General features: G+C 37.3%; 1 long non-coding RNA gene across 1 annotated transcript; it reads left to right on the plus strand.

The window, feature by feature from the left end:
- Positions 1 to 438: 438 nt before the first annotated feature.
- LOC128779378 (uncharacterized) lies at positions 439 to 27519 on the plus strand. Its single transcript, XR_008425285.1, has 3 exons — positions 439 to 535; positions 24385 to 24489; positions 27349 to 27519. It is a non-coding gene; the product is annotated as an uncharacterized lncRNA (long non-coding RNA).

The raw sequence follows: 27519 nt of genomic DNA on the forward strand, positions 1-27519 counted from the left end.
AAACCAGCTATATTTTTTATACAAATTTCTCTTTTTTCAAATTTTCTGAATATGAAGGGTTCAGACTAACTATGTTGGGAGGAGGATGACAATGGGCTCAGAATCGCTCCATTAAACTCTTGAATTTTTAGGGAAGGTGGATACAAGGCAGAAATGTCATGTAGACCTTGGATGCTTCTTACCTTGAGATGGAGAATGTGTTCACGACTGTGTCTCTGCTTTGTCTGCTTTGTCTTTCTCTGCGGTGATTAAATCAATCATGGACGTGTATCGAACATTAAAAACCCAGAAGCAAATTTTCTTCTATCAACTCTTTATATAAAAACTAAGCAAACTTTACCATCTCAAGATAGTGCTTACCAAATTTAGGCATTTGGGGGGAACTTTTAGTTTTAAAAGAAATCATAATTCTTTCCCTTTATTCTCTCTTTCCAGCTGCTGCTGCTGCTGCTGCTGAATTATCAGGCATGCGTGCGCCACTTTCGCAGCAGAGGATAGCTTCAGTTTTGCCAAGTGCATGGAATGGAGTTTGTGGGTATGTAGACTACAGGCCCTGAAAAGTCTAAATGAATGTGTAAGAATGACCACAAGGCACCAGGCGTGGGTGTATTTATCCGTTTGTCTTATTACTAAGAGGTTTTAGTTCCAAAAAAATATCCGGAAGGAATTAGTTTTGGGGAAGTGGGGAGGGAGAAGGAAGGGAATAAGTTTTTTAACTTTTAAACAATTTATTTGAGTTTCCAATTGATATATTCTACTTTTTACATCAGAATCAAGACTTAAGGGACAATTAAGAACAGTTTTTGTACCAGAGTTGATAGGCCTTACAAAGTTGATTTTGAAATTTATTTAGTATGTTAACAAGAGGACATTTTATTACAAAGAAAATTAGAAATAGGAAAGATTAAATACTAGTTATTAAAAGTGCAATTAAGACTTTTTTTTGGCCCAGAGACATGTTTGTTTTGGTGGCATATGTTATGCTCCATTTGCCAGTTAATTGTGCTGATGTAGTTCTGGCTGATGTTGTGTTCCCTAAGCTGGTCGTGCAGTTTCATGCACAGAGCGCAGATGAAGCTCCTTTTCACTCTTTCCAGAGACAGCACAGAAAGTGGTGAAGATACTCAGTTCTGGAGTCAGACTGCTTAGGTCAAAATCCAAGCTCTGCCTGTATGAAATTTCATGACCTGGGATAAGTTAACTAACCTCTCTGTGCCTCAGTTTCCTTATTTGTAAAGTGGGGAATATAATACTATTATCTAACTTGTGAGGTTATTGTGAAGATTAAAATAAAAAAAAAGAATGATAAGTACCTGGCACATAGTAAGAGGTCAATAAATATAACTTTTAAAAATGTATATGTAGTGATATCCACCTTTTATGATTAAATTTAATATGATTTAAATGAGAAAATATATGGGCAAATGCCTGGCTGTGCTTATCACATGGTAGCATTTAATAAGAGTTTGAGGAATTAGAAGAAAATATAATTAAGAAGCACTTTTAATTTCAAGACTATAGTTTAATAAGAAAGGGTATGGCTTTATTTATTTGGACTGTAGTTGTTTGGGGGCTCTGGCTTGTTCTTGGTGGGTTTAGAGTTAGATGCGCATGACTATTTTGTTTACATTCAACTTAATCTTGTCCTTGTATAAATCCAGTTAGATCAACAGTGAATGCATTGAATGAATTCACTTTAGGTATGGGATGGAATACAGATTGCCATGGTAGTTCACATATAAATATATATGGCCTTTATACCATTCTTCTGTCCTTTTAATTGATCACATATTAAGACTAATACATCCCTCTCGAGATTTCGTTACTAAAAGTGAAAGAAGCCAAGCTGGGCTGAGAAGTTATTTGGATCTGCTTTATTTTAGCACATGCTCTTTTTACTTAATCCTTTCTCTCTGATCTGGAAGAAATGCACATGCGAACAGTCAGAAAATCTAAGTTCCACTCGTATTCACCCTTCATGTAATTTACTGAGTGGTGGCTTTATTCCACTTTGAGACTGAAATCTTTCGGATTTAATAACAAAAAACAGTGTTACACATTTGAAATTCAGTTCAGCTCATGAAGTGTATTTATGGAAAGTTTGCTCCTTGTCATGTAACACATGCTGGGACTTGTCGATGTACAGGATGGAGCCAGGGACACCAGGGGAGGACAGCAAAGGTTTGGGAAGCCAGTGAGGAGTTGGTGTCTGGTTGGGTGTAAGAGAAGAGAACCATAGCGTGGGCAAAATTGAGGACTGATGATTATGAAAGCAGCGTGCTCAGCTGTCAGTGGCCACAAAGTTATTACACCAGGATGGGGGAGGACAAGCACTCCAGATCACTGCTGGAAGCTTGGCTGCTTCTCCAAGTCTCAGCTGGCTTACGTCTCTTCTTGCTGCACTGCTAGTGGACCTTCCATCTTTTTAAAGGCACAGATCGCAGCTTCCGATACCAAAGAGAAGAGAAGACAGTTTATATAAAGCTTACTTGTTGAAAGTATTCTTAATGATAACTCTAAGCACAGTATCTGCCCTATCTGTTTACAACTATGGTGGGCATTTTTTTACTTCAACTCATAATTTCTTATAAAGGTGAAGCCAAACTCAACTGCCAAAAGGCACAACGTGATGAATGTGATTTTAGTCTGTCTCATGCTTCATTCAAATCGACCTCATAAAATGGAAGTTAATTGTAAAATTTTGAATTTCACTGATGATATAGAGCTCTCAAAAGCTAAATGACATCTTTTGTGTTTTTTTATTTTAACTCTCTTCAGCATAGCTGGCAGGTCACAGAATATACATTTTCCCTAAAAGTATACGTCTTTACTGCAGAAAATACTGAAAAAGACCTGGCAAACATCTCCAGCATCTTCCTAACGGCTTTATTGCTTTTTTCCACAGTATCCTAGATTTTGTCAGCATTTCTTTTTAAAAAATAAAAAATATTAAAATAAAAATTACATTTTTATATCTTCTAAGAATTTCTCATCCACTTCTGACCTGCATTTGAACCTTACCAGAACCCTATGATATAGATATTATAACCTTAATTTTGCAGTATAAGAGACAGGATCAGAGAAGGTAATTGCTTCATTTGAGGACACACAGGAAGTAAATAAATAAAACCAGATTCTGAATCTTTGTACACCAACTCCAGAATCTTTGCTCTCTCTTCTAAAGCCCAGCGCTTTTGTATAGATGCTGGTGTATAGATGACATACACTAAAATGAACCTATTGCCATGTTATAATAATATCTTGCCCTCTCCTTAGTTCATTTCCTATCTTAGTGTTTAAGCAAGTCTACCTCTAGTCATCAGGCACAAAAGTGTAGTAATATAGTGCAGACACAAAATTCAACAGTAAGACAGAACTGTGTTGTCAAGAAGATCAGAAACATATAAGAGTATATGCAGAAATTGATTAAATGTCTGGAGGCAACTTAAACCTGAAAAAAGGAAAAGAAAAAAATGAAAACAAAGATTGGCTTACTGTTTGGAAAGGAATATAGTAAGATCCCAATTGACACCATAGCTATTCACCAAGATAATATCCAGATGGGTGAAAAATGTACAAGTAAAAATTCATTAAAAAAACTCTAAAAGCATGAATATTTACTTCATGTTAGGAGAGGACAGGAATTTTTAAACATAAAGGCAATTAAGAAAAGCATGGACAGAAGTCTGTAGATTTAATTACCTAAAATTTACTTGTTTGTTATGAATATTTATAACAAACAAAATAAACATCAAACAATAAGTGGGAAAACATTTGACATCCGGTTAAGAAGGCCTATTATTTTAATATATAAAAAGCTCTTATGAATGAAAGACAAAAATCACTAAGACTGAAATAAAAAATGGATAACAAATATAATGAGAATTCAGTGGAGAAATATAAGTGACTAATTTTTATTAAAAATTTTCAACTTATTTTTAAGAAAATAATGAATTATTTCAAGATATTCTTTCTCTATCAAAATAGAATGAATGTTTCAAAATACGTATTCGATTTTGGTGCTGGCCTGGTGAGAGCTACACATATGTACCGGTGGGTTATAAACTGGTGCAAAGTTTCTAAAGAACACTTAAAAAGTTTTTTTAAGAACCTAGAGGAAATTCACTCCTTTGATCTTATGACTGTGGATTTAGTAACAATTTCAAAGAACTATATAGAAATTTTACAGAAACATAAAAGTGGAGAGAATATTACAATGCATCTCAAAAGTACCCATTACCCAGCTTCGACAATTATTGATATTTTGCCAGTCTTGTTTTAGCCACTTCTGTGCTCCCTGTCTCTGTCTCTCTCTGTTTCTGTCTCTGTTCCTGTCACTGCCTCTCTCCAGGAGTATTTTAAGCAAATCCAAGGCATCTTATTACTTTATTTGTAAATATTTTTGTATAATAAGAGCCTGAAATAGTATCCAAGGGCCATTACTAAACCTAAGAGAATCTAATGAGTTTAGGTTTAACTTTCTTCATTGTCTCGAGAATGTCTTTGTATAATTGTTTTGTTCACATTAGAATCCAAAGGAAGCCTGCCCATTGCATATGTTGATCTTATGCTCCTTAAGTTTCTTCTAGTGTATAAAAGTCCCTCCTTCCTCTTTCTTCTGTTGTTTGATAAATAAACTAGGCCTTTTGTCCCATAGAATGTCCCACATTCTAGATTTAGCTGATGTCTGTTTCATGGTATCATTCAATTTTTTTTCCCCTCCATCCCTCATATTTCCTGTAAGCTGGTACTTAAAATGAGGCTTGATTAGACTTAGGCTTATTTTTATCTTTACTCTTTGCCAAGAATACTATTGAATGTATGTGTGGGGTTTTGTACTTCCTGTGGTTGCCCCACTTTTACTGATGCTAAGATTGATTTGTAGGTTCTGGTGAGCCCTCTTTTATAAAATTCCCTAATCACTTTTTACATAATTGTGAGCAATAACACTCATTAATGTTTGTTGCCTAGATCCATTATTTCATTAGGATATACAAAGTAGTTTTTTAATTCTACCAATGTTTTTTGCATTAATTAACTGAAATTTTTTTTATAAAGGAAAGTTTCCCTCTCTAATAATTTGGTTATCTTAAAAGAATTCATACTGGTCTCCCTCTTATTTATCTGTTTTCAGTGTGATGTGTGAATGCTTTTGATACCTCTACCGCATTGGTTGATAATGGTGCAAGCTGGTAACAACACAGATGTCTAACAATAGAAGATATCCTGTGGTATATCTATGCTATAAATATTTTGCAGTTTTTAAATTTCAAAATGTATTTAATAACATAAAAATATTCCAGATAAAATACTAAGTGAAAGAAGACCCAGAAATGTATCTATCTTGTGATCCAAATGTTTAAAATACCTGCCTTGTAAAATACCTTCTCAGCCTCAGACATTAATGTGATTACCATAGCATAGTTTTAGGGTCTTGCAATTTTTGTTTTCATTTTCTATAGACCCTTCTATAAAATACATTCCCTTTATCAGTAGAAGAAAATGTAAATTTGGTTAAAGGAAAGATCCCTGGCTAAGTAATTATACTCAGAGAGATTCATGGATACTGATCGTGGCTCCAGCTTTGATTGCTGCTGTCACTTTGGACTTTCTCTTATATCTAAATGCGTCTTTGTGGTGCTAACCATGTGAGTGGAGAAATTTAGAGTGTACTCAATTCTGTAGACTCTGAGACTTCTTTTTCATTAAACACTCTCTGTTGACTCATATGATCAATAGAATGGGGTGTATTAAAATGAGTCATCCGAACTCAGTTTGACCAGTTCAGAAGACAGCCAAACTGAATTTCCTGTGGGTTTTTTTTTTCTGTGTGTATATTTTAACAACTGGCCGTTCATATCAGATGAACAGATGGACAACGATCTCAAGATTGTGTCTTCTTGTTCAGACTTGTTTAACACTAAATTTGTTTGTTAGGTTCAAGATAAATGAAAGGGAACCAATAAACTGGCTTTGAGTTTGACAAGTTCTCAGTGACCTGCCCAAAAGTACTGAATTCTCAAGGACCTCCAGGAGGTCTAGTTTCTACCTCTGTAAATGGGGATCAGAGGGTTGAGACTCATAGCATTGTTTACAGCATAATGTAAAATTCCTGGCATAATCCTCAGCAAGTACCAATCAGGTGCTCAACAAATGCTAGTTTTGTCTCCTCCCCAAATCACTAAGACTGAAATAAAAAATGGATAACGAATATAATGAGACAAGGAAAAGGAAACCAGTCTTTTCAACTTCTTTACTATAGTCTAATATTGGAGCATAGATCCTTAGGTCAGCCCATCTAGATTCAAGTCCAGCTCTACTTCTGGCTTTGGGAAAGTGATATAAACATTTTGTGCCTCAATTTTCTTACCTGAAAAATGAGGTAACAATAGTACCTACTCATAGGCTGCTGTGCATATTAAACGAGTTAATAAATGTAAAGTGCTTAGATTTTTCCTAGTACCAAATTGGAACTATATGAGTATAAGTTATTATAAGTTATTATCTTTATTATCTGCCTAGAGGAATGAAATTTCCAGGCTCAAGATGCGAGGCACTACCCCTTTGGGTAATGTGGGATGCGTCCTGACTATTTCTTGGCCCTATACAGACTTTCCTTCGCTCATACATTTAATACTCAAAGCCACATATTCCAGATTTTGCTTAATTAGATTTCCTCCTGTAGTTATAACTGATTAGGATTATGTGAGGTTTGTCCCTTTTCCTTGTTGTTTTGGTGGTGGCGGTGGTGGTGGTTATGTGTGTGAATCCTTAGGTGTGTGTGGGGAGGAGATAGGATGGTACAGCTACTCTGATGGACTTGGTGTAGCTGCAACTTTCCACGGGTTCATTTTTTTTGAGTAATCTTTTGTTGAGAAATTTCTCCAGATGTTTACTTCTATTATGAAACATTTTATTAGGGAATGTCTCAAACGGTAAACATTGCACTATGTTTGGTGCGGGTTGGAATGGGATAACCTAAGTTCTGACAAATATGTTGAAAACAGAGATGTTTTTAGATAGGTTCAGAAGAGGGGATGAATGACTCAAAGACAGGGACAAAGCACGTGGTCATATTATTCAGGAGTGGGGCGACCTAATCAGTGCACAGGGAGCCCTCGATCCCAAATCATTCTCAGATTATAGTGACTGTGTCAAATCAAAATGAAGAAAGCAAAAATAGATCCAAACTAGATGCTATGTGCCCTGTGTGGCAGTAACCTGAGTGATACTATTTAACTGTGCTGCTAATGAAACTAAGAAGGCTTTTCTATTTTCTCAATGGCCCAGGGTGTTTCTCAAGTTCCCTCAAAGTGATTAGGGTGTATACCCTAGAAAAACAGTGCAGTTGTACTGCAACCCACCTGTGGGAATGCTGTATTGTCCAACAGACTGAATTATGGAAATGGAGTTTGGAGAAATGAGTGCTAATGAGTAGAGCCTTCTCCTTAAGCTTCCTGTCATTTTCAGAGCAGAAGGTAATCTGAACCAGAAGGCAGGCCTCAGTTGCCTGGACAGAAATATCTAGCAAGGGATAGGACAATCCACTCAGATATTCTATTGAAACTGTTAAGGACATCTATGCCCACGTGTTTTAATTCTGTATTCACATGGGCACAGAGTGAGGCATCTCTAGTGGCACTGATTGTTCATACTGGACAGCAGGGAGTGATTAATGCAAATGCCTGATGCCAGTCATCTTGTTAGATGAACCTTCTATCTGGGGCACGTCACACAGGGCCTTGTAGCCCATGCTAAGGATTTGGGAGGTTGGGAAGTCCTTTGTGAGTTTTAAACAAACAGAAAGTGAGAGGAAATGTGGTGCTATTTATAGACTTATAAAGTGAAATAAAAATAATAATCTACTTGAACTATTTTAAATTTTGAAAAGATAGGCACTAGATTTCCATTTACAAAAACTTTGGAAATACTCTAAGATCGTGTATTAGTTAGGGTTCTCCAAAGGAAAAAAAACAATAGGGAATATATATACAGGGGTGGGCAAAACTATGTTCACCATTGTAATACAATAATGAATAACAATACAAGAATAAACTCTGTATTTTGTGTACTCACAACTGTAAACTTACTTTTGCCCGCCCCTGTATATCTGGAAACCTCAGTCCTTGCTCTTCAGGCCTTCAACTGACTGAATAAAGCTTACCCACATTATGGAGGACACTCTGCTTTATTCAAAGTCTACTGATAAAATGTTCATCAGATCTAAAAAATAGCTTCACAGCAACATTTAGACTAGTGTTTGGCCAAACAACTGGGTACCATAATCTGGCCGAGCTGACACATAAAATTAACCATTGCAGATAGCAAAGAATTTATGATCTTACCCTTAGTTGAGAGGTGATTAATTTAGCTCTGGAAAGTCCGCTGACCATTTTTGCTTTAGGCCTGTAATCAGTAAGACAGAGAACCATTTTTATCTGCTGCACACTTAGAAGGGGAGGCATTCTATAGCCCCCTGGAAATCCAAGGTAGTAAACGCCAGTATTGGAACACTTCCCTTTCTGTCCTATGATCACACATCCTTTGATTGATAACGTGGTGATAAGGGTTAATGCCCTTCAGCTTCATTATTGGCATTTGTAGAAACCTACTAATTGATGTTTTGTTAATTAAACTGAAAATTTTTACCTTGAAAAAAACTGACTCCATTTTTAATGAACAATCTTCTCTTCTTATGCTATGTTTACAAAACCCCAACGATGTGTTTAAAGCAGATGGAAAAGAATATGGGATGGGTTCAGGAGGGTTGTTAACAATTTTCTTTCATGACAGAAAATGGAGTTTCCTTCTATTTTCTAGTTTTAAAAGACTTTCCCTGTACATTTTGGAGCCATGATGATAAATACATCAACTACCACAGAGAAACATCTACAATCTGTGAAGTTCATTACGTATCATCTGAGGTTGTAAGGAAAAAAATTAGTTTCTTAGAAAAATGGAATCATAAATTATATAAAATTTAAAGGTCACTTTGTAATTATCTGAAATAAAAAGTCATAACAATTTCCAATAATCTTCCATAAATTTTCATTTAAACTCTGACTCTAAAACTCATTCAGATCAAGTTAAAGAAAAACACATAGCACCAAGGGCAAGTCATTTATCACCAACTGCTAGTGCCCGTGCTAATAAACTTGAGCTTGATTCCCATGGGACCCATTTGGTTTTGTTGGTTTTTAAAATATTTATTTATTTATTTATTTATTTATTTATTTATTTATAGGGGAAGGGAGGGAGAGAGAGAGGAACATCCGTGCGAGAGAGAAGCGATTGGTTGTCTCCTGTAGCTGGGACCAGGGATCATAGGCAGTGGGAGGGGGATGTACATGCAGGTGCAGGGGATCGTGTGCTTAGAGACTGGGGCTCGAACCACATCCTAGAGTGTGTCAGCAGTCCGGAGGAAAGGAAGTAACTCAGAAGCCAGCGATATTTTATACTTTAACAAGGTAAAGAGTGCTGAGAAAAAAAATTCCACTGCCATTAGAAGGTCTCATTCTATCTGATGTTTTTCTGTCTGTAGTTGCCAAAACTATTCATTAACATGTTTAAACACTTTTTACTGTGGAAAATCTAAAGCATATTCAAAAGCAAAGAAAAAGTGTAACAAATTCTCATAAACCTATCATCCAGCTTCAAGAATTATCAATATTTTGACAATCGTGTTTCCTTTAGTCCCCTGGAAGTATAGGTTAGAGTATTTCAGCATATTCCAGGCATCGTGTCATTTCACCTATAAATACTTCATTATGCATTGCTAATTGAAAGAATATGTTTTATGTACAAATTCTGTTATTATTACAACTTACAAAATCAATATTTTTAATATAATCTAATATTCAACTCATATTTAAATTTACTTGATTGTATCACATTTTTTAAGCAATATATCCCATTTACTATAGTTAAGCAAAAATGATGGGAGGAGTCACTGGAAATCATAAAAGGACATTATTTGAAGAAACATTTATGCTAATGAAAATGTGATAAAGATAATGATGATGATGATGATGATGATGATGATGAAAATGATGATAGACCTGTGATCTATTATAATAAAAATAATTATTGTCTCTGGGATTAAGTTGAAAAAACTTTTCATTTTAAGTTGCATGTTTTACAAAGTCAATTTACAAGTTTTCACTTTTAAATTTTATAAAATTTTATTTGATTTCCTGAGAATGTTAGATAATTTGTTATTTTGGGGGTGTTATTTTCTATTTTACAATATTTTTTCTGGTTATGAAATTAATTCATATTCTTTATTAAAATTCTTGGAAAGTCAGTCATAATTCCATGACCTCTGAGAAGCATTCAGGTTCCTAAATATTTCCTTTAGTCTTCTGTATGGATATGTGTGTATGATATATACAAATGAGTATAATGGGTACAAATTTAGGATTTCTTTGTCACCCACTTTTTTCAATTTACATTTTATTTTATGCATTTTCCAAGTTGTTGGAGAGCAATTACAATTTTCACAGATCTTTGTCTGCATCTATGCCTATTCCATAGCATAATTCCCTAAAGTGGAATTACTGTGTTAACAATATGTTTTTTAAATGTTTAGTAGCTATTACCTAATTACCCCCTAGAAATTATTTTCCAATTCAGTTTTTAGAAAATAGTACTTACTTTAATCCAACTTCAATATAAAATATTAACATGTAATGTTTTTGATAAATTAATTTATGAAATATTGTCTCAGTTTTCTTTAACTTTTTGTGAGAAATTATTTTCCAGTATCTTTTTGAAAATTGTATTTCAAATGTTGATATCTATAAATATAATTCTTTGCCTATCATGATTTTGACCAACTTGCTATTTCAGGGGTCATCTTACTGGTTTATGAAAACTTTTTGTGCATCTTATGTTGTTAAATATTTTCCTAATTTCATTTGTTTTTTCCTAAAGAAGTTTTGCATTTTTTTCATTCAAGCTTATCAATGTCTCTATTGTTATTTCTTTCAAAGATTTCACTTAGAAAGTGTATCCCATTCTAAAATAATACATGTTTAAATTTGCTTCATGTTGATTTATGATTTTAAAAGTACTTAATTATTCCTGTTGAATTAATTTTGGCACTATGGTGGGACAGGAGGCACTGATGGGACTTTTTCTAATCCTCTCATTTCCATATCATATAGGAACTAACCTTTCCTTTCCTGATTTTTCAATTGTAACTCTGTCACATACTATACTTTTCTGTCCACTCTGGCAAACACTGGTGCATTGATTTACAAGTAAACGGGCTGTCTACTCTTATCTTTCCACAGTAGACTGGCAGAGGCCCCTCTCTGTAGTCTTCCTTTGTATCTCCTACATAACTTTGAACACGGTAGTCAATAAAAATTTGTTGTGTTAAATAAAGAATGAATGAGTTATTAATATACCTTGGAAAGTATTAACTTTAAGATAAATAAACGCCTGTTTTGACTGGTTTAAATATTTGACTTTTGGAAAAAAGGGTACTGGGTCTGATAGCTTCTTTAATGATTCTTTCAGTTTATGGTTCTTTCCTGTAACTTAACTGCTCAGACACAGTCACTTTCTACATTAAAGCATCAAAGTTAGCTTCTCACGATCTGCAGGCTCAGGATTAACATTAAGATCCAAGCATTTTAATCCAGCATTCTTCTAAAACAATTGTAATGCATCAGGGAAAATTGAGAAATTGTATTTCTCAAACCCTAGTTATGTATTGACACCTTTTGCAAAAATAAAATAAAAAAAAAAACCCTTTGAAGATGGCACTGTATCTTGTCAGTCCAGCAGGATTTTCATATATACCAGCAGTTTTGGAACATGCCAACAACATTCTCCTGAGATTTGCTATTGGGGATTCTTTTCTATCATCAACACACACACACACACACACACACACACACGCACACACTCTAACTTGACTGTAAACTCCATTTCCTCAGGGACCAGATCTTTCATTGCTTTTGCACCTCCTTGCACTTTTGCATTCACTCTACAGTGGGTGCACATTGCTCTGCTATTTCTCCCACCCAATCCACCCAAGCGCATCTGCTATTTCTCCCACCCAATCCACCCAAGCGCATCTCCGGCTTTAGGCCACCTGCTGGTCTCCTGGAGGCCGCGGAGTCCCGCGGAGTCTGCACGCCTTTGTGTCCGCCCGTCTTCGCCAAGCTCAGCCCCAGGGCCCGCTGGTCTCAGTCTGTGGCTGAATTCCCCTACAGGGCTCTGGGCAAGGGCAGTGGGGACGGACTTCCCTCTCCCTTCCCTCTGCCTCCCTTTGCAGCATAGTAAGTAAGAATTGAGAAAGTATTTTTATTTCGTTACTTCATTAAGTAACATCTTTGCTTCTTACTGAAAGATTGTGGTATCTGGCTTCCAGTTCCTGTTAGATGAAAGAAGGGCGCTGAAAGAGATTAGGGGAGTGGTTCAGCTTGTGACTTCGTCCTTGGACAGAAAAAGTGTCTCAGGGGGCGCTGTTTAAAACAATCTGAACAAATGAAATTAAAACAAAACAACCCCATCCCCCCCAAAAAAAACCTCCGAAACTACAAAAAAAAAAAAACCCCTAACAAAAACCCTTTGTAAAAATCACTGAAGCAGATGACCCTTCAGTGTTTTTTCAAGGCTAATTGCTCTTAAATTGTTTTTTCTTCATTGTTTTAGAACATCACTTGTGTCTGTTTTCACCTGCAATGATTTTCACAAATTGGGAATTTCACATAAACAATTTTTAATATACATTTAATAACTGGTGTGCATTATAGTCATTAGCTGATTAAAGCAGTTTAGAGTTAAAAAAAAATCACCACACAAATTCTGTTCCAGAGAACATTCTAGAATCTAGACTGAAGATTAAGGTTTTGGCCTAGGTGTGCCACTGTTTTATCTTGAGCAATACTTTTAACCTCATTTTTGATCTCTGAGGAATGAACTAGCAGACCTGAATGAAATCCAGATCTCTTTCCTGTTTTGAGATTTCAGGACACCCACGCTTGCTGACTCCTTGGCAAGCTGACAGACTTTAACTTACCTTGAGTGTAGATTTAACTGCCTAGAAGCTGCCTTGACTCCCAATTGGAAGTTCTCCTCCTTGGGGCTTTGGTTACTCCTTTCTTCATTGACTTTATCAATAGAAAGCAAGGTAAGTGATTTGCTGATGAGTTAGTGGAGGTAAATACTGGATACTTAGGTCCCCTGAAGGAGCCCAGGCCACACCTCGTGACCAGACCATGCTAAGACCATATACTGTTCCTCTATGTGATAAGCCACTCCTCATGACCTACTGGTATACTGAGGCGGCTAGCTATCATTGGCAAAGAAAAAGACAGTTTGGTGCCCAAATGCTAAATCAAGTGAGACAGGATGAAAAACAGGAGGTTGCGTGGGTGAACAAAAGGTGTACAACTGGAATCTCCTTATATGGTTAACTTTCCTGGATTAAAAAAAGTACACTTAGTTATTCTCAAGGAGATCAGAAAATAACATTGAGGACAAACCTTTGATTTAACCCATAGAACAGAGATCTTCCTGAATAATAATATATGATATCCATTATGTATAATATTTAATATAATTATATACCACATATATTTATATCTGCAAAATATATAAATATCATTAGATATTATAAATCTTGATTTGATACTGATCTCCCCTCATGGGTTTGTCTTCCCTGTACCACATTAGCGTGTCCCTTCCTCCACACGGAAGAATCTTCACACATTTCTCCGTTTGCTAAATCCTGTGATAGGTATAACATAATTTCAGAATTTCTTTGCCACACCACTAAAAATCAGAGCTATTAAAAAAGTGTTTCGGATGTGTTCACTGTTCTCCAACCCTGCTTTTTGCCTTTCCCAAGGCTGAGAGTTCAATGCTGTGATCATAAGTTACTTGGAGTAGTTCTTGCCACCACCTCCCTGTAATATGTTTCTCTTTGGGAACAACATCGGGCTTATTTGTTGCAGTTTGCTTTCAGTTTTAGCCTCCCCCCCTTTGTCCTTTTTATGATTTATGGTTATTCTTGGGGTGTGTAGAATATTAACACATTTCAGGTCAAAACTATAAAAATAGGAATTAAATGTCCCTTCACCTTATTCCCCTTACCCTTTATAGGTGACCAAATTCATTGTTTTGGGGTTTTTCCTTACTTGTTTCTTTTTGTAAAGCTATGTGCTATATGTATGATTTCTTAGACTTCTTCCCTGTGTTTTGTTACACAGAAGGCAGCTTACTCTTTCTGCTTTTGGGCGTTGCAGTGTTAGTCGTGTCACAATAACTTTGGGAAATTGCTTCCCATGAGTTCATAGAGATCTTCCTCATCTTTTTTTAAGATACTTCATCCTCACCCGTGGGTACGCTTTTATTGATTTTTAGAGCGAGAGGAAGGGGAAAGAGAGAAACATCGATTGGTTGCTTCCCATATGTGCCCGCAACCTAGACATGTGCCCTGACCAGGAATCAAACCCACGACATTTTGGTGTATGGGACCATGCTCTAACCAACTGAGCAACTCAGCCAGGGCCCTCATTTTTTTTTTTTTTTAATAGCTGACTTGGAACTTATAGAACAACAATGAGCTAGAGATTAAAGGAAAGGGAGAGGTAGAGAGGGATACTGCTATATGACGTGAGGATTTGGGGGAGAAAGATGAGGAAAAAACATTTTGGGGGAAGTTTTTCCCTGGGTTGTGAGGTTTAGTTCACTGTATTTCCCATCCTCTAAGAAAACTTTCAGGAAAGGCTCCTTTTGTGTTGCATTGGATATGTCACTTCACTGAAGTAGGTTTGAAAATGTAACAAGGTTATTTTAGTTGCGTTACAGGAGCTAACTCAAATAGTGATACAGTGAATCATTTAAAAGTCTTGTTTCAGCTGTGGCTAATGTTATAGATCCTGCCAGGTCTGGCTGGACTGTATGAAAGAGGCAACAGATGTCCAAATCTCTGTCCTCTGGGAATTAAAGGCTCATCCTAGACAGGGAGATTTCTCACTGAGGGTAGAGCACAATTAGCTGTGAGACCAGAGCCACAGAATCAGTGTTGGCATGCAAATTTCAGTGACAGCCCATGATCCAAAGGGTTAGATGCTGACATCAGAGTCATTGTGCCAGGTTCTGAGAACTGGAGATGAAAGGAGGCCCAAACATGTCTAGGGTGTACAGGGAGGGACTCGGGATGATGCTCCAGCCAGAGTAAGTGCTACGGTGTATGGTTTCTTTTGAAGTTCTTATTGGGGTGTGGTGGGTCAGATGAGTTCAATGAACCTGAGACACAGACATGTGGAAATCCAAAGACTGAGATAAAAGGCCACAGAAAAAGTCCAGAGAGGGAGTTAAAGTGAGCAAAATATCAGTGTGAAGGGAAAATATTTGATTTCTATTTTCATGCTTTAGAAAGAGATCTAAAATAGAATGTGGTGAAGCAGCCTTCTTGAAGAAATTATAGAATAACCAGACTCAGATTTTGGGGTAGAAATATCTGAAAACTAAATTATATTTTAAATATCAGGTAGTAAACATAAGTAATTTACTTCCTGAAGAGGTTAAAATATGTATAGTTTCCAGTATAAATTCTTAGATAAGTGACTTGGAAATAACTAAGCAAAAATAGAAGGATTCAAATTTTTTTTTTCTTTTTGGGTAATATAGAAGGTAAAAGCTTATAGTTGATAAATTGCAAAACATATCTCCCACTTCTTTCTCTCTTTACTCCTTTCTTCTTTCACTATTAAATTTGTAACAAATCTCTATAATAAAACTCTTTGTCAAAGGGCTATATCTGTAGAGTTAAAAATAAAGCAGAAATTAATTTTAAATAGTCATAACAGTTTTTATGAGTGTGTCTTTGTAGTACAGGGTGGGGCAAAAGCAGGTTCACAGTTGTGAGTATGTGAAACACTGAGCTTACCCTTGTGTTGTTACTTATTAGTTATTGTTTTATTTCCCATAAGAACAACCGTAAACCTACTTTGCCTCCCCGTGTCATTCTCAACATTTCTTGTGCCACGGACATCCTTGGCTATCAGATAAAGCCTGGGGACTTCTTACAATAAGGATTTTAAGTGGATTAAAATAAAATACACAGGACTATAAAAGAAGCCAATTACACTGAAATATAATTATCAAAAATATAACAATTGTGACACAGTAATATATATACTCTTTGAAATTAATGCATTAAATAGCAGGGAAGTAACTATAGGTCTATTATAATATGATTCTGATGAGATCAGTATCGTGCCCACTTTAGCAGCTTAGATATCCTGATGAGTACGAACAGCCTTTTCTGATACCTGCAACAATGATATGATGTGAAAAGTCTGAGATTTATGTTGGTGAAAAAGTCAGTGTTAATGTTATCACTACTATATTTTGTTGTTTACACTCTAAACTGAATGGCATGTAGATTGCAATTAGTGAAAATAAATATGTAAATTTTTCCTGCTCATGTTCACAGACTCCCTGAATTCTGCAGGTTATAAACTCCACTTAGGAATCTTTGCTCTAAGGAATAATTATATTTTATATCTTAATAGCAAAAGTATGGTTCACACTCCCACATTCATGGCAGCATTATTCTGAAGCCAACATATGGAAACAACCAACATATCTATGAACAAAGAAAATGTAAAAAGAAAGAAAGAAAGAAAGAATACATGTTATGTACATACAATGAAATATTATTCAGTCTTCAAAAAGAAGGAACTCTTGCCATCTGTGACCCCATGGGTGGACCTGGAAGACATTATGCTAAGTGAAATGAGTTAGTCACAGAAGGACAAATATTGCATAATTCCACTTACATGAAGAGTTTAAAACAAACTCACAGAAGCAGAGACTGCAGCAGTGGTTTCCAGGGACTAGGGGTTGGGGAAGTGGAGCGTCGTCGTCCATCGTTTCAGTTGTGTAGGATGTGTAAGCTCGGGAGACGTGCTGTGCAGCGTAGCGCCTGGAGCTAACAGTGTACAGTATTTACAGTACTCAGCGCTTCAAAACCCATTAAGAGTTTAGATCTCATATTAAGTGTTCTTATCACTCATACACACACAAAACCCCAGCCAACCAAACAAAAAACAAAGAAAGGAAAAGAAAAACAGCAAAAACAAGGGACATGAGGGAACTTTAGGAGGTGTTGGAGAAAGTCCAGTCCCTTGCTCGTGGTGACAGTGTCACCACTGTTTCCTGTCCCAACTCATCAATTGTACAACATTAAATATGTGCACCTCTTTGTATATCAGCTGCAACTTAATAAATCTGTTAAAAATAACAATTTAAAAAGTATGGGTCAATGACACAAGCCTTCAAAAATACACGTGCCCCGTGAGTTGGCTGGCCGCCTCCCCCAGGGCATGACTGATTTCAATGATTGTATTTCTCATTTCTAGGAGTTTTATTTTTTCAAAAACCTGGCTGGTAATTTTTATGTCCCATTCCCTCATGTACATTTTTGTACTTATTTAATTCTTTAAAATAATTATCACATTTATTTAAAATATATTAGTTCTACTGATTTTCACTCATAGTGGCTGGTTTTATCATGTGGAAGCACATGTGCCTTGCCACTCCACGTGTGGGAACTCTTTGAGGCCTGAGTTTAAAGCTTTCTTCTAGAAAGAATTTAGATTCTGTCAAGTGCTGGGTGGGAGAAGGCATCGCCTACCTGGGAATTTTTTTAAATGAATTTTCAGCTTTAGTTTTGTTTTGAAGGTCCACAGAGGTGTTGTGAGCAGAGGTTCAAAATCTGGGCGAGTATAGGATGATGGCTAGGAACTTTCAGGGTAGTTATTTTTTTTCTACCCAGGAAAGGTGAGACAGGAAAGTATCTCAATGCCCCTTTGAAGGTGTAATTTTATGGGAATCCTGGTTTAGGGATTGTCCCGCCCGCTTTATTGGTGGATTGGTAGATGCCCACAAGACAAATTCTATCACAAGCACTTGCTTTCCTCTCTGCATATGTATTTTCTTACTGGTTCTGGCCTCTGAGAATTTTCCTTTCTTGTATACTCAGCCCTCCATTAGTTTTTTTCCTAAAAAAATACTTTATAAGGCTTCTTTGTTTCTTTTCTTTTTCTTTAATGTATCTTATTCTCTACTGGGGGGATTTCTTTGGACAGCTAGGAAATGACATTTTCAGATTCTGTTCTGATTGACTCTTTATCTTACTTAATCTTTACAATACTACTATGAGAGAGCTCTTATGTCCTCTTTATTATAAATGTAGCAAAGAGAATTAGCAAGAGCAGTTAACCTGCTCGACATTATACAGCAAGTCGGTGGCCACCAAAACTCGTGTTCTTTCCTTTTCACGACCCTGGGTTTTGTTCTCTGCCTTGACATGGCATCGTCCATCACATGCATTACACTGTAATACTAGGCCCGTTCTGGCAGAAATGTTTGTCTGTTTGTCCCCTCACATACACCCAGCATTTAAAGCACAGTCAGTACATAGGAAAAGGTTAACAAGTATTCATCAGATCAATAAATAAGTGGGTTTTATGTTACCATATTATCTTCATAGTGCTAATTTTTAAGGTTGTATAACATACCATTGAGTTGATTAGTTGGGGCAGTGTATTTTTAACTTATACTGAGATACTGTAACATCTGCCTATAAGTGCAAAAATTCTCAGGAACTGGTAAACTATTTTCTTTTCTTGTACTATTGCTTCCATACAGCCCAAATCCTTTTCAGTGTTTTTATTTATTTATTTATTTTTTGTTCTCTCTCTCTCTCTCTCTCTCCCTTTTTCTTCCTCCCCTCCTCATAACAAGATCCCTGCATTTCAGCTGTCCACACTGGTCTGGTGGGCTCTCTGCTCCAGGTTTTGGGGGCTTTGCTGGTGGTTTCCCTTTAATTCCCAGCACTATTCTTTGTACAGATTAGTCACAACAGCAATGTGATCTTAGGCATTTTTTTCTGCTGTGCAGCTAACCGTGAAGCCAAGTAAAAGGGCGACTATTTATAAGTCAAGCGGTTACAGGTGCAGAGAACAGATAAGAGTTTAGCTTTGTACAGGTTGGGAGAGCACTCTTACTGAATTTCCTTGTTTGGGCTATTCTGGTGTAGTCTCAAATTTAAAGCCACCGTGTACCAGAGATGAATTTATTCCCACCTAAGTTGCTTGAGAAGTCTGTCATTGTCAGTCCATATCATTGGATTTTTTCAGTCAACAACTGTTTACTAAGTACCTGCTATGAGCTGACACCATGACAGGAGGTGATAAAATTGCAGGGGAGAACAATAAAATCAGTAATGCGTAAGAATACTTGCTACGGCTGATATACGTGCAAAGAGCTACTTGTATCCAGCAGAGCCCTGCTTCCTCTGGGGTGAGCAAGGGTGGCTCCCCAGGCTTGTTTGGCAGTTGAGGCTGCCCTTGCCTTCCCTGGTTATCCTCAAATGGCCTTGCCAGACTCAGTCTTTCTCAACATTTTCCCCTTTCTCTGTCCTTTTCCGCCCAGTTTGGATTTTAGCTATTAATTGTTAATAGATATTAATATTTATAATTTAATATTGATAGTTATCATTGATAATTAAGAGTCATTTATTTCTCCAGGAAGAGAAAGGGACATTTCTGGTTTTATCTTCTCACACCCTGGTGATTGCTTCTATTTAAGTCATTTAAAATGCATGAGTCTGGAAAACACTTTTTCCCAGTTTTGTCCCTGAAATCCTTTCTTTCCTATTTTATTCAAGTCCCCCAAATTCTCTGAGGCCTACTTACTTTTGTTTATTTGCCTGTTTATTTATGTAGGTATTCTTTTTTTATACTCTTGCCCACCATAATCTCCCTTGCCTCTCGAATTATAGAAGTGTCGCACATGGCAGTCTTTTTAAATTAGCTGTATTTAATCCTACCACATGTACAGTATTTTTATGTTGAACAACTTCGGTATATTTTTTAAAACTAATGTATGTGAAACTTTCTTACCTGAATTTATTCTTTTTACCTCAAGGGCTAGATGCTATTTATGTCTTTTTGCCTTTGTACACAGAATTGTGCTTCGTAGGCTTGTTTTTAGATTTAAGATGTTAATACACACAAAAATAATACTAAAGTGCTTACCTTCATAGAATAAATGTTGATTAGCTACAGGTTTGGTCTTTTTTTCTTCTCCTTTTTCATTTCTTTCTCTCTTACAATCCAATAAATATTCATTCATTCTTTATTTCTGTAATAAAACATTCAAGATATGTATTTACATTCCCGGTACTTTGCAGGCACAGGGTGTACATAAACTAGTAAGACATGGAATCCTCCATGAAAGATGGGAAGACACACTGTTTGAAATATCAAGAAACAAGAGCTGGTCCTCTGCTATTTTTGTCCAATACATAGTTCATGATGGGTTTGACTTTTTCTTTGATGTCCGTGAACCACCTATTACTTTGGAAGAATTTTGTTACTGATTCAGATTTTCTGCCTTAGGGCCTTAAGCTCCTGTGATAGACGTGTTGAATGTTTTATAAACCTAAGTAAGACACAGTATCTGTACTGAGGCTTAATGCAGTGCATTTGAGAAAATTGGTTTTTCTGGAAGGAAGTAACCCCCTATCACCCTGACCCCAGGCAATGAGTTTCAGATGCATTTAGGAAATCTGATAATCCTCGCTGCCTGTTATCTCTGAGTGTGACTGAATTGAGTTGAATAAATATTTACTGAGAGCCCACAAAGGGAGCCTCCCTGCTTCTGTATCAGGTTTGATGCAGAGGTTGGCTGTAAGCGGGGAGGAGGGCCATCAGAAGAGACAGGGATACAGTCATGGTGGCCAGGGAATTCGGGACTATGTGTTGGCTCTGGTTCTAGACGAATTTCAGGGCATAGTGATGAAGAAGCAAGTTCATGTCCTATTTCTGAAAGGGCTTGAAATACTTGGCCAGAAGTGGCAAGTTACATATGACCAACATAATTAGGCCTTGGCATCACATCCAGGGATGAGTCAGTGTCAGGTGAGGCTCTGATGCAGGAGGGGGCTGTGCCAGCAAATGTGTACCACCCTGGAGAACAGTCTCCACCTGACCTTTGATTGCGACAGGATCGGGAGGGAATTTCCTCCTGATCCTATCACAAGTTGTCTGAACTGTCTGCTCCCTTGAATCTTTCAGCATAGTTCTGATCAACAAATTTTCTCTTGGAAGGTATGAGGAACTGTGATACCAGCCCAGGCCGGCATCCCACGACCAAATCACAAAACAGTCCCATTTGTTTCCTATGGTGTTTTAAGTTTACACACTTTCCATAGTATGTAAAGGCCACATGGATTTTTTTTTCTTATTTTTGGACATAGCCATTGAGGCTAGGAAGTGTAGCTTCTGAGGTTCTTTGACCACTTGGTTTCACTTTGGGATTGAAATCCTTGCACAACTGTAAGATGACGCAACATAAAGCACAGTCTATTACTTGAAAACAAGTGATGGGTTGGGAAGTTCTTCATAGCACTGTCACCTTTTAACCTTTTTTACTAACACGCTAGCCGCTGTAGGCATGTGACTCTCGGAAGGCATCAGTGACCGGCCTATATCAGCGATTTTCCAATTAAATACCAACCAAGTGGGAATAGGGATATCGTGTTGTCAATTAGGGGCTGGGCACAATAAGTCCTAAGTCTTTAATTTGTGTCATATACATTCTGTTAACAAATATGTCGTAAGCACCTACTATGTGTGGGGCTCTGTGCTAATTCCTCTTAAGACATGTAAAAATATATATAGTCTTGCATGCTTTTTTATCATGTCAAGAGTGGCAAGTTTCAAATTCTTCCTTTTTCTGAAATTTGAAGGTTTTCTCTTGTTTTCTTTTCCATAGCTCCTTAAAATCAGAGTCTCTATGTCATTTTAGTATGTAATAAGCAAGGTTTATTTCTGTTTCAGAATAATTTTAAAAAAACTCGTTAACCAAAGTGCTATATCAGTGCTTACAGCATGAACACACATAGAACATATATGTTGTGAAGCATGTCACATGCCTGTTTCCATGTAGTATTTATTATAAGGCAGGCAAGCTTTACTGCCCCCACTTGATAAATGGTGATTCAGAAGCTGAGTTACTTGACTGTAGCTGGTCCATTGTCAGAGCCTGAACTGAAAAGGCGAGTCGCCGCTCCTCCCGCTGCGTGATGCTTCTACAAACGCCGAGGGCAGCTGGGTGTTGGCATTCTTTTCAAACTCCAATAGAAGTGACTCTTCAGCAGTTGGGACTGTTGTTTGAAATGTTTTTCTATAAGAAAATGGAAATGCGCCACATCAACGTGGTTAAAGAAGACACGTACTTTAATCTGAACAGACATCTGCCAATATTCTGATCATGTTATAAGCCATATCATAGAAAATTTTAAGTTTATTTTTTAAAGTTTAGGTTGCCTTTATGGGATATAGTTTCTAGAAATCTGGCATTGTTGACACTTATTTTACTTTAAAATTTATTTTTGGAATAACTAGAACTTCCCAATTTTGGTGTGATAACATTTATTGAGTAGTTGTTGTGTGCTAATATATCACTACCTGTATTTACCTGTATCCTTTTTAAGCTGTCGCAACAACCCTGTGAGAAAAGTACTATTATTATCTTCATATTGTAGGTAAGGCTGAGGTACAGAAAAGTTTAGTGACTTGTCCAAGGTTATACAGCTAGCACGTAGGAAAACTGGGGCTTGAACTGGGATAATTGGGATGATTGGTTCCAAAGACTTTTTTTTAAGAGGTTCTGCAAAGATGTTTACAGAATGGCTCCTTCCAGAGCAGGAGACAGACATCCATGTAGCTGTGGGCAGGCATTGCTTGCAGCTACCCACACCTCAGTGAAACGAACTCTGGCCAGATGCAAGTATTGGCGTGGCCCACACGGCCACTTCTCCAGGGGATTGTAGTTGAGCAGCTTCTCCGTCAAGTCCTGTGGGCCAGCAGCATGGGGTTGCAGCGGGAGCAGAGCAGGCCCAGTGCATCCAGGCCGCACCCCCCCCCCCCAGCAGCCCAGGTAGGCCTCCCACTTGTGGCCCAGGACTTGCCGCAGGTGAAGCCCCGCAGGGAGATGATCGTGGCAACCGCAGTTCAGCGGCCCAGAGCCTGTTTTTAACCACAGCTTTATAATGCTGTATTTTGGCACTGCACTGATGATTGTGTACGGCTTTTAGGTCACTTAATGGCTTTGGTCTTTAGGTTCATTATTTGTGAAAAGAGATTGCACTAGATAATTTATTTACTTAGTAATAGCCCTTATTTACATGCATGCCTTCATTTAATCCTCATTCTATAGATACAGAGTCCTCCCCTACACGTAGTAAGTATTACCATTGTCTTTATCTTACACATGGGGAAAGTAGGGTTTAGTGAAGCCAAATAACTGCAGAAGGTGATGGAGTTGGAATCAAACCTGGACTGGGGTTCAAGCCCAAGATTTTAGCCAATATACTTTACTGCCTTTCATTTTAAGGGTTTTTGCATCCTTAAAATTCCATATATTCAATCCTGACTTTTTATTTCAGTCATGATGATATGTGTTTCATAAAGCCACTAATTTATAGTTCTCCCGAGAAATGACCTTAGTCTACACATGGCTGTAAGTGTTTGGGAACCATTGACATGGATAAAGCAGCCTTAACAATGAAACATTGTGCTGTTAGTATTATATTATTATTTTTTTGAGGAGTCACATGTGTAGCAAACAGGATGTAACTGGACTTGTTAGGCAAACTGTTTTTAACCCAGAAGACTAAAGGGGATTAAATTCTCATTATTACTCACAGTTAGTCCCCAAATATCTGTGTATGTTCAGTTTTTCAGTTTCTTCAGTTTGGCAGGAAGTTTTAAAGAACTAAACAGCATGCCCTTCCGTCCCTGGCATATTCATAAGCTATTTTGGGGTGAGTCATCGGAATTCTGTGGTTTGTATATCCTGAAGGGAGAGAAGAGACACTATAAGGTTAGCATTTACTTGAAATAGCTAGTTGGAAAAAAAATTCTTTGATAAAATTTAACAGTAGGTAAGAAATGCCTGCGGAAGGATCTTGCCATTGTTATGAACATTTGGCCCCTGTTCCCATCTCTGGAAATATCACACAAATTTAATTCTCCAGCCTCTGTATATTTGCAGCTTTACCACTGCACGCAGAAACCCTGATTTGGTGTTTAGCTGGGGTAATTTACAGAGAATAAACAACTGAGGGAACAACTCTTCTGTCCTTGGAGTCTCTGCTTCCTTGTGTCTGCTCTAAGCTGGGTAGAGTTGTAGTTATATGGAAACAGAGAGAACAAAGAAAACCTCGAAGGTACGGTGGGTAATATGCCAGTATTATAATTGTGGACTATGATGAAATCACTACAACAGCAAGCCTAAGGAACCATTCCAGTCATTGAATATATGAATATTTTCCTATCTCTTAAGGTAAAGAAACTGACCATTAATGGAAGAAGGAAGAAAATACAAGTTAGTTAAGGATTTATGGTGTGCCCGATACTGCAACAGGACTCCAAAAAGTCTTATAAAGAGGTTAGTCTTAAATTAAAACTATTTGGAGCTGGAGAAAATATTACTTTCAAAAGTTGAAGTGAGCCTATGGTCTACAGCATCAGTAGACCGTAGGCTCTAGGGGGTACAGGGGAAGGGAGTGGTGATGCTTAACATCCCTGCTCGATCAGTTATTTATTTGATTACGACCACCTGCTTGGTGCCTGTAGACAGAAACATGGAGGACAACTAGAAATTGGTCCTCATATTGGGAGAGTTAAAATAACGCCCTGTGCTTTGAAGTATAGAGATAATACTGTTTGGCCCTTAAAATGGTTTATATGGAACATGACTAGCGAATTACCTAGCAAAGAAATACATAATCAGTAAATGCTCTTGTTTTAATTCCCACTCCATTTTCTAATTATGTCAAGTAGGAAGTTTCAGTTTTGCATAGTGAGATTTTAACTCTTCCCAGAGCAGACAACCATATCTTTCTAGATTTGCATTTCGTATTCATAGCACTCCTTTATTTATATTTTATTTATGACTAGAGAAATTGGTTTTCCATTTATATGGGGTAGACATAAAAAAGTGATCTGATTTAAAAATATTAACTACATAATAATAGAAGTGGGGGGCTGAAGGGGAACTGGGGTCTGACCTGGAGAGGTTAACCAGTATACACAACTTTGTAACTTTGCGAGGCAGATGGTTTCCTAGATGAAAATAGAACACGCAGTTTGTTTAAGTCCTACCTGCTTATCTGGAGCAGTGCTGCTTAAAGTGTAGTCCACACACCAGCAATAGTCTGTGAATATTTTGTCCTTCTTGAAGGAGATAAGTACAGAAATTGCAAGTAATCATTTAGAAACTTTTAAACTTATCGACATTGCTTTGATATCTGATTACATAAAATACTTTTCTAGTAAGTTATCTTTATTATATTCTACAAAAGTATTAGAAAAAAATCTGATAGTTGGAGAAGCTCTGATGTCGAGCATATATTTAGAACAAGAACATAAGTAGGGAAAGCAGCAGCCTAAGCAGTTACAATAAAGGAATATATGCTGGTGAAAAGTGCATGATCTTCATGGAATCTGAGAGAGTGAGAGTAAAGAGGCTAAGATATAAGTGCATTTGTAAGGGCTGTGACTGTCCCAGTCGTTTTACGGTTCTATCTCTAGAATCCAGCACAGTTTACTGTACACGTATAGTAAACACTCTATACATATTTGCTGAGTGAATGAATGAAGGAATAAATGATGAATGAGCTATGGTGTTTTGCAGGCAGGTCTCATGCAATCACCAGAGACTATGCAGTAATAGTTTATTACGCTTTTCCAGGCATCTCACAACATTTTCCAGTTCCCTTTGTTCTGATTATATAAAAACCAAGTGAACTCCTAAGTGTTAATTAGGTTGTCAGTGTACCTTGACTCCAAGAAGGTACTTCAGTTTAGAATAATATTTAATTCTGGGCTTTATACAAAAAAGGAAGGATAATTTGGTTTATGTCTCAATAATAAACAACCCCCACACCTCAGCAGTTTAACCCAACAATCATTTCTTTCTTTCTTACACACATGCCTAACAAAGATTGGCATGGAGCTTTGCTCAGTGTAGTCATCTCAACCTGTGAGTCCATAATAACCACCTCAGAGGATGTCATAAATTACACCTTGTCTGTTAGAGAGTCAGCCTGAAGTGACACATTTCATTTCTGTTCACGTTTCCTCTTGTCTCCTAAAGTAATGAGCATATCTAATATAAATGGGGTGGGTAAATGCAACCCTACCATGTACCAGGCAAGCGGAGAACCAGAAATATTTTATGGAGACTGCTAGTAACCAGCATGTACACCCACCTATTGTCAACTATATTAACAAGAGTTACTTCTACTTTGATCTTTGATTGTTCCATCAGTGTTGAGTTTCTCCATTTTCAGGTCTCTGGACTAAATCTTGAATGTGATGACCCTATGAATGTAGGATGGTTTGAGGTGGAAGCAGGACTTCTGCCTTGGCCATCAGCTCACTTACTTTGGCAGCTTTGTTTTCTGTTCTTTCTATAATATCAACAAGGACCTCCGACAGAGAATACAGTCTCCTTTGGGTCAAATTCTCTCTCCACCAACCAACTAAACTTTAATGCTGAATACATCTTTCCACTCGAAGGCAGGAGATTGGCTTTAGATCTTGGTCAGGGAGATTTCTTCTAGTGAAATTTAAAAATGACAGTGAATGTAAATTTTTAATAAATTTTCCTATGTAAGGTTGTTAGATTGAGTCATCTTTTAAGAGGCTGATCAATCCTGAGAAAATCAAGCACATCAACTTTCTAGACCTGCAAACCCAAGCCATGGGTTCTAGAGACCCTCCCTCCCTTCCTCCTCTCCCTCCTTCCCCCTCCTTCTCTCTCTCTCTTTCTCCCTCCCTCCCTCCCCTCCCTTCCTTCCTGTTCTTCTCCTTCTCCTCCTCTTCTCCCCCCTTCTTTCTCTCTCCCCCTCCCTGCCTTTCTCTTATCCATTATCTATCTATCTATCTATCTATCTATCTATCTATCTATCTATCTATCTATCATCTATGTATCTGTCATCTATCATCATCTTCCAAGGCAGCATATACCTATATATCTAGATTGGACTGGAAAGAATACTTCTGCAGTGCATGAAAACTTTTAATATAAAACACCCTAACTCCTTACAAATTTACCAGGAAAAACAATTTGCTTTTAAAAGGTAACATTTTTGCCTCTATTGTTAGCATTATTTGGACACTCAAAATTAGTGAAATTTACATAGAGGTGGGTGAAATCTGACAGTATACTCAAACAGCCAAAGATTTTTGAAATTACAAAATAAAAATCAAAATGTCAATATCTGCCTCTGTGTACGGACAGGTGACAGATGGAGGTGGAGGTCTGAGCATTCTGAATGGGGTCAGCATGAGCAGCAGATTACTGAGCTTCTCCAAAGCCACTTTGAAGAGGCTTCTCCCCAGCTGCCTGTGCTGGACATAGAATGACTGCCAGACTCGTACAGGGTTCTGCAAGTGGACACAGACTAAATCA

The sequence above is a fragment of the Desmodus rotundus genome, chromosome 1 (assembly GCF_022682495.2).
Source record: "Desmodus rotundus isolate HL8 chromosome 1, HLdesRot8A.1, whole genome shotgun sequence".
Classification (NCBI taxonomy): Eukaryota; Metazoa; Chordata; class Mammalia; order Chiroptera; family Phyllostomidae; genus Desmodus; species Desmodus rotundus.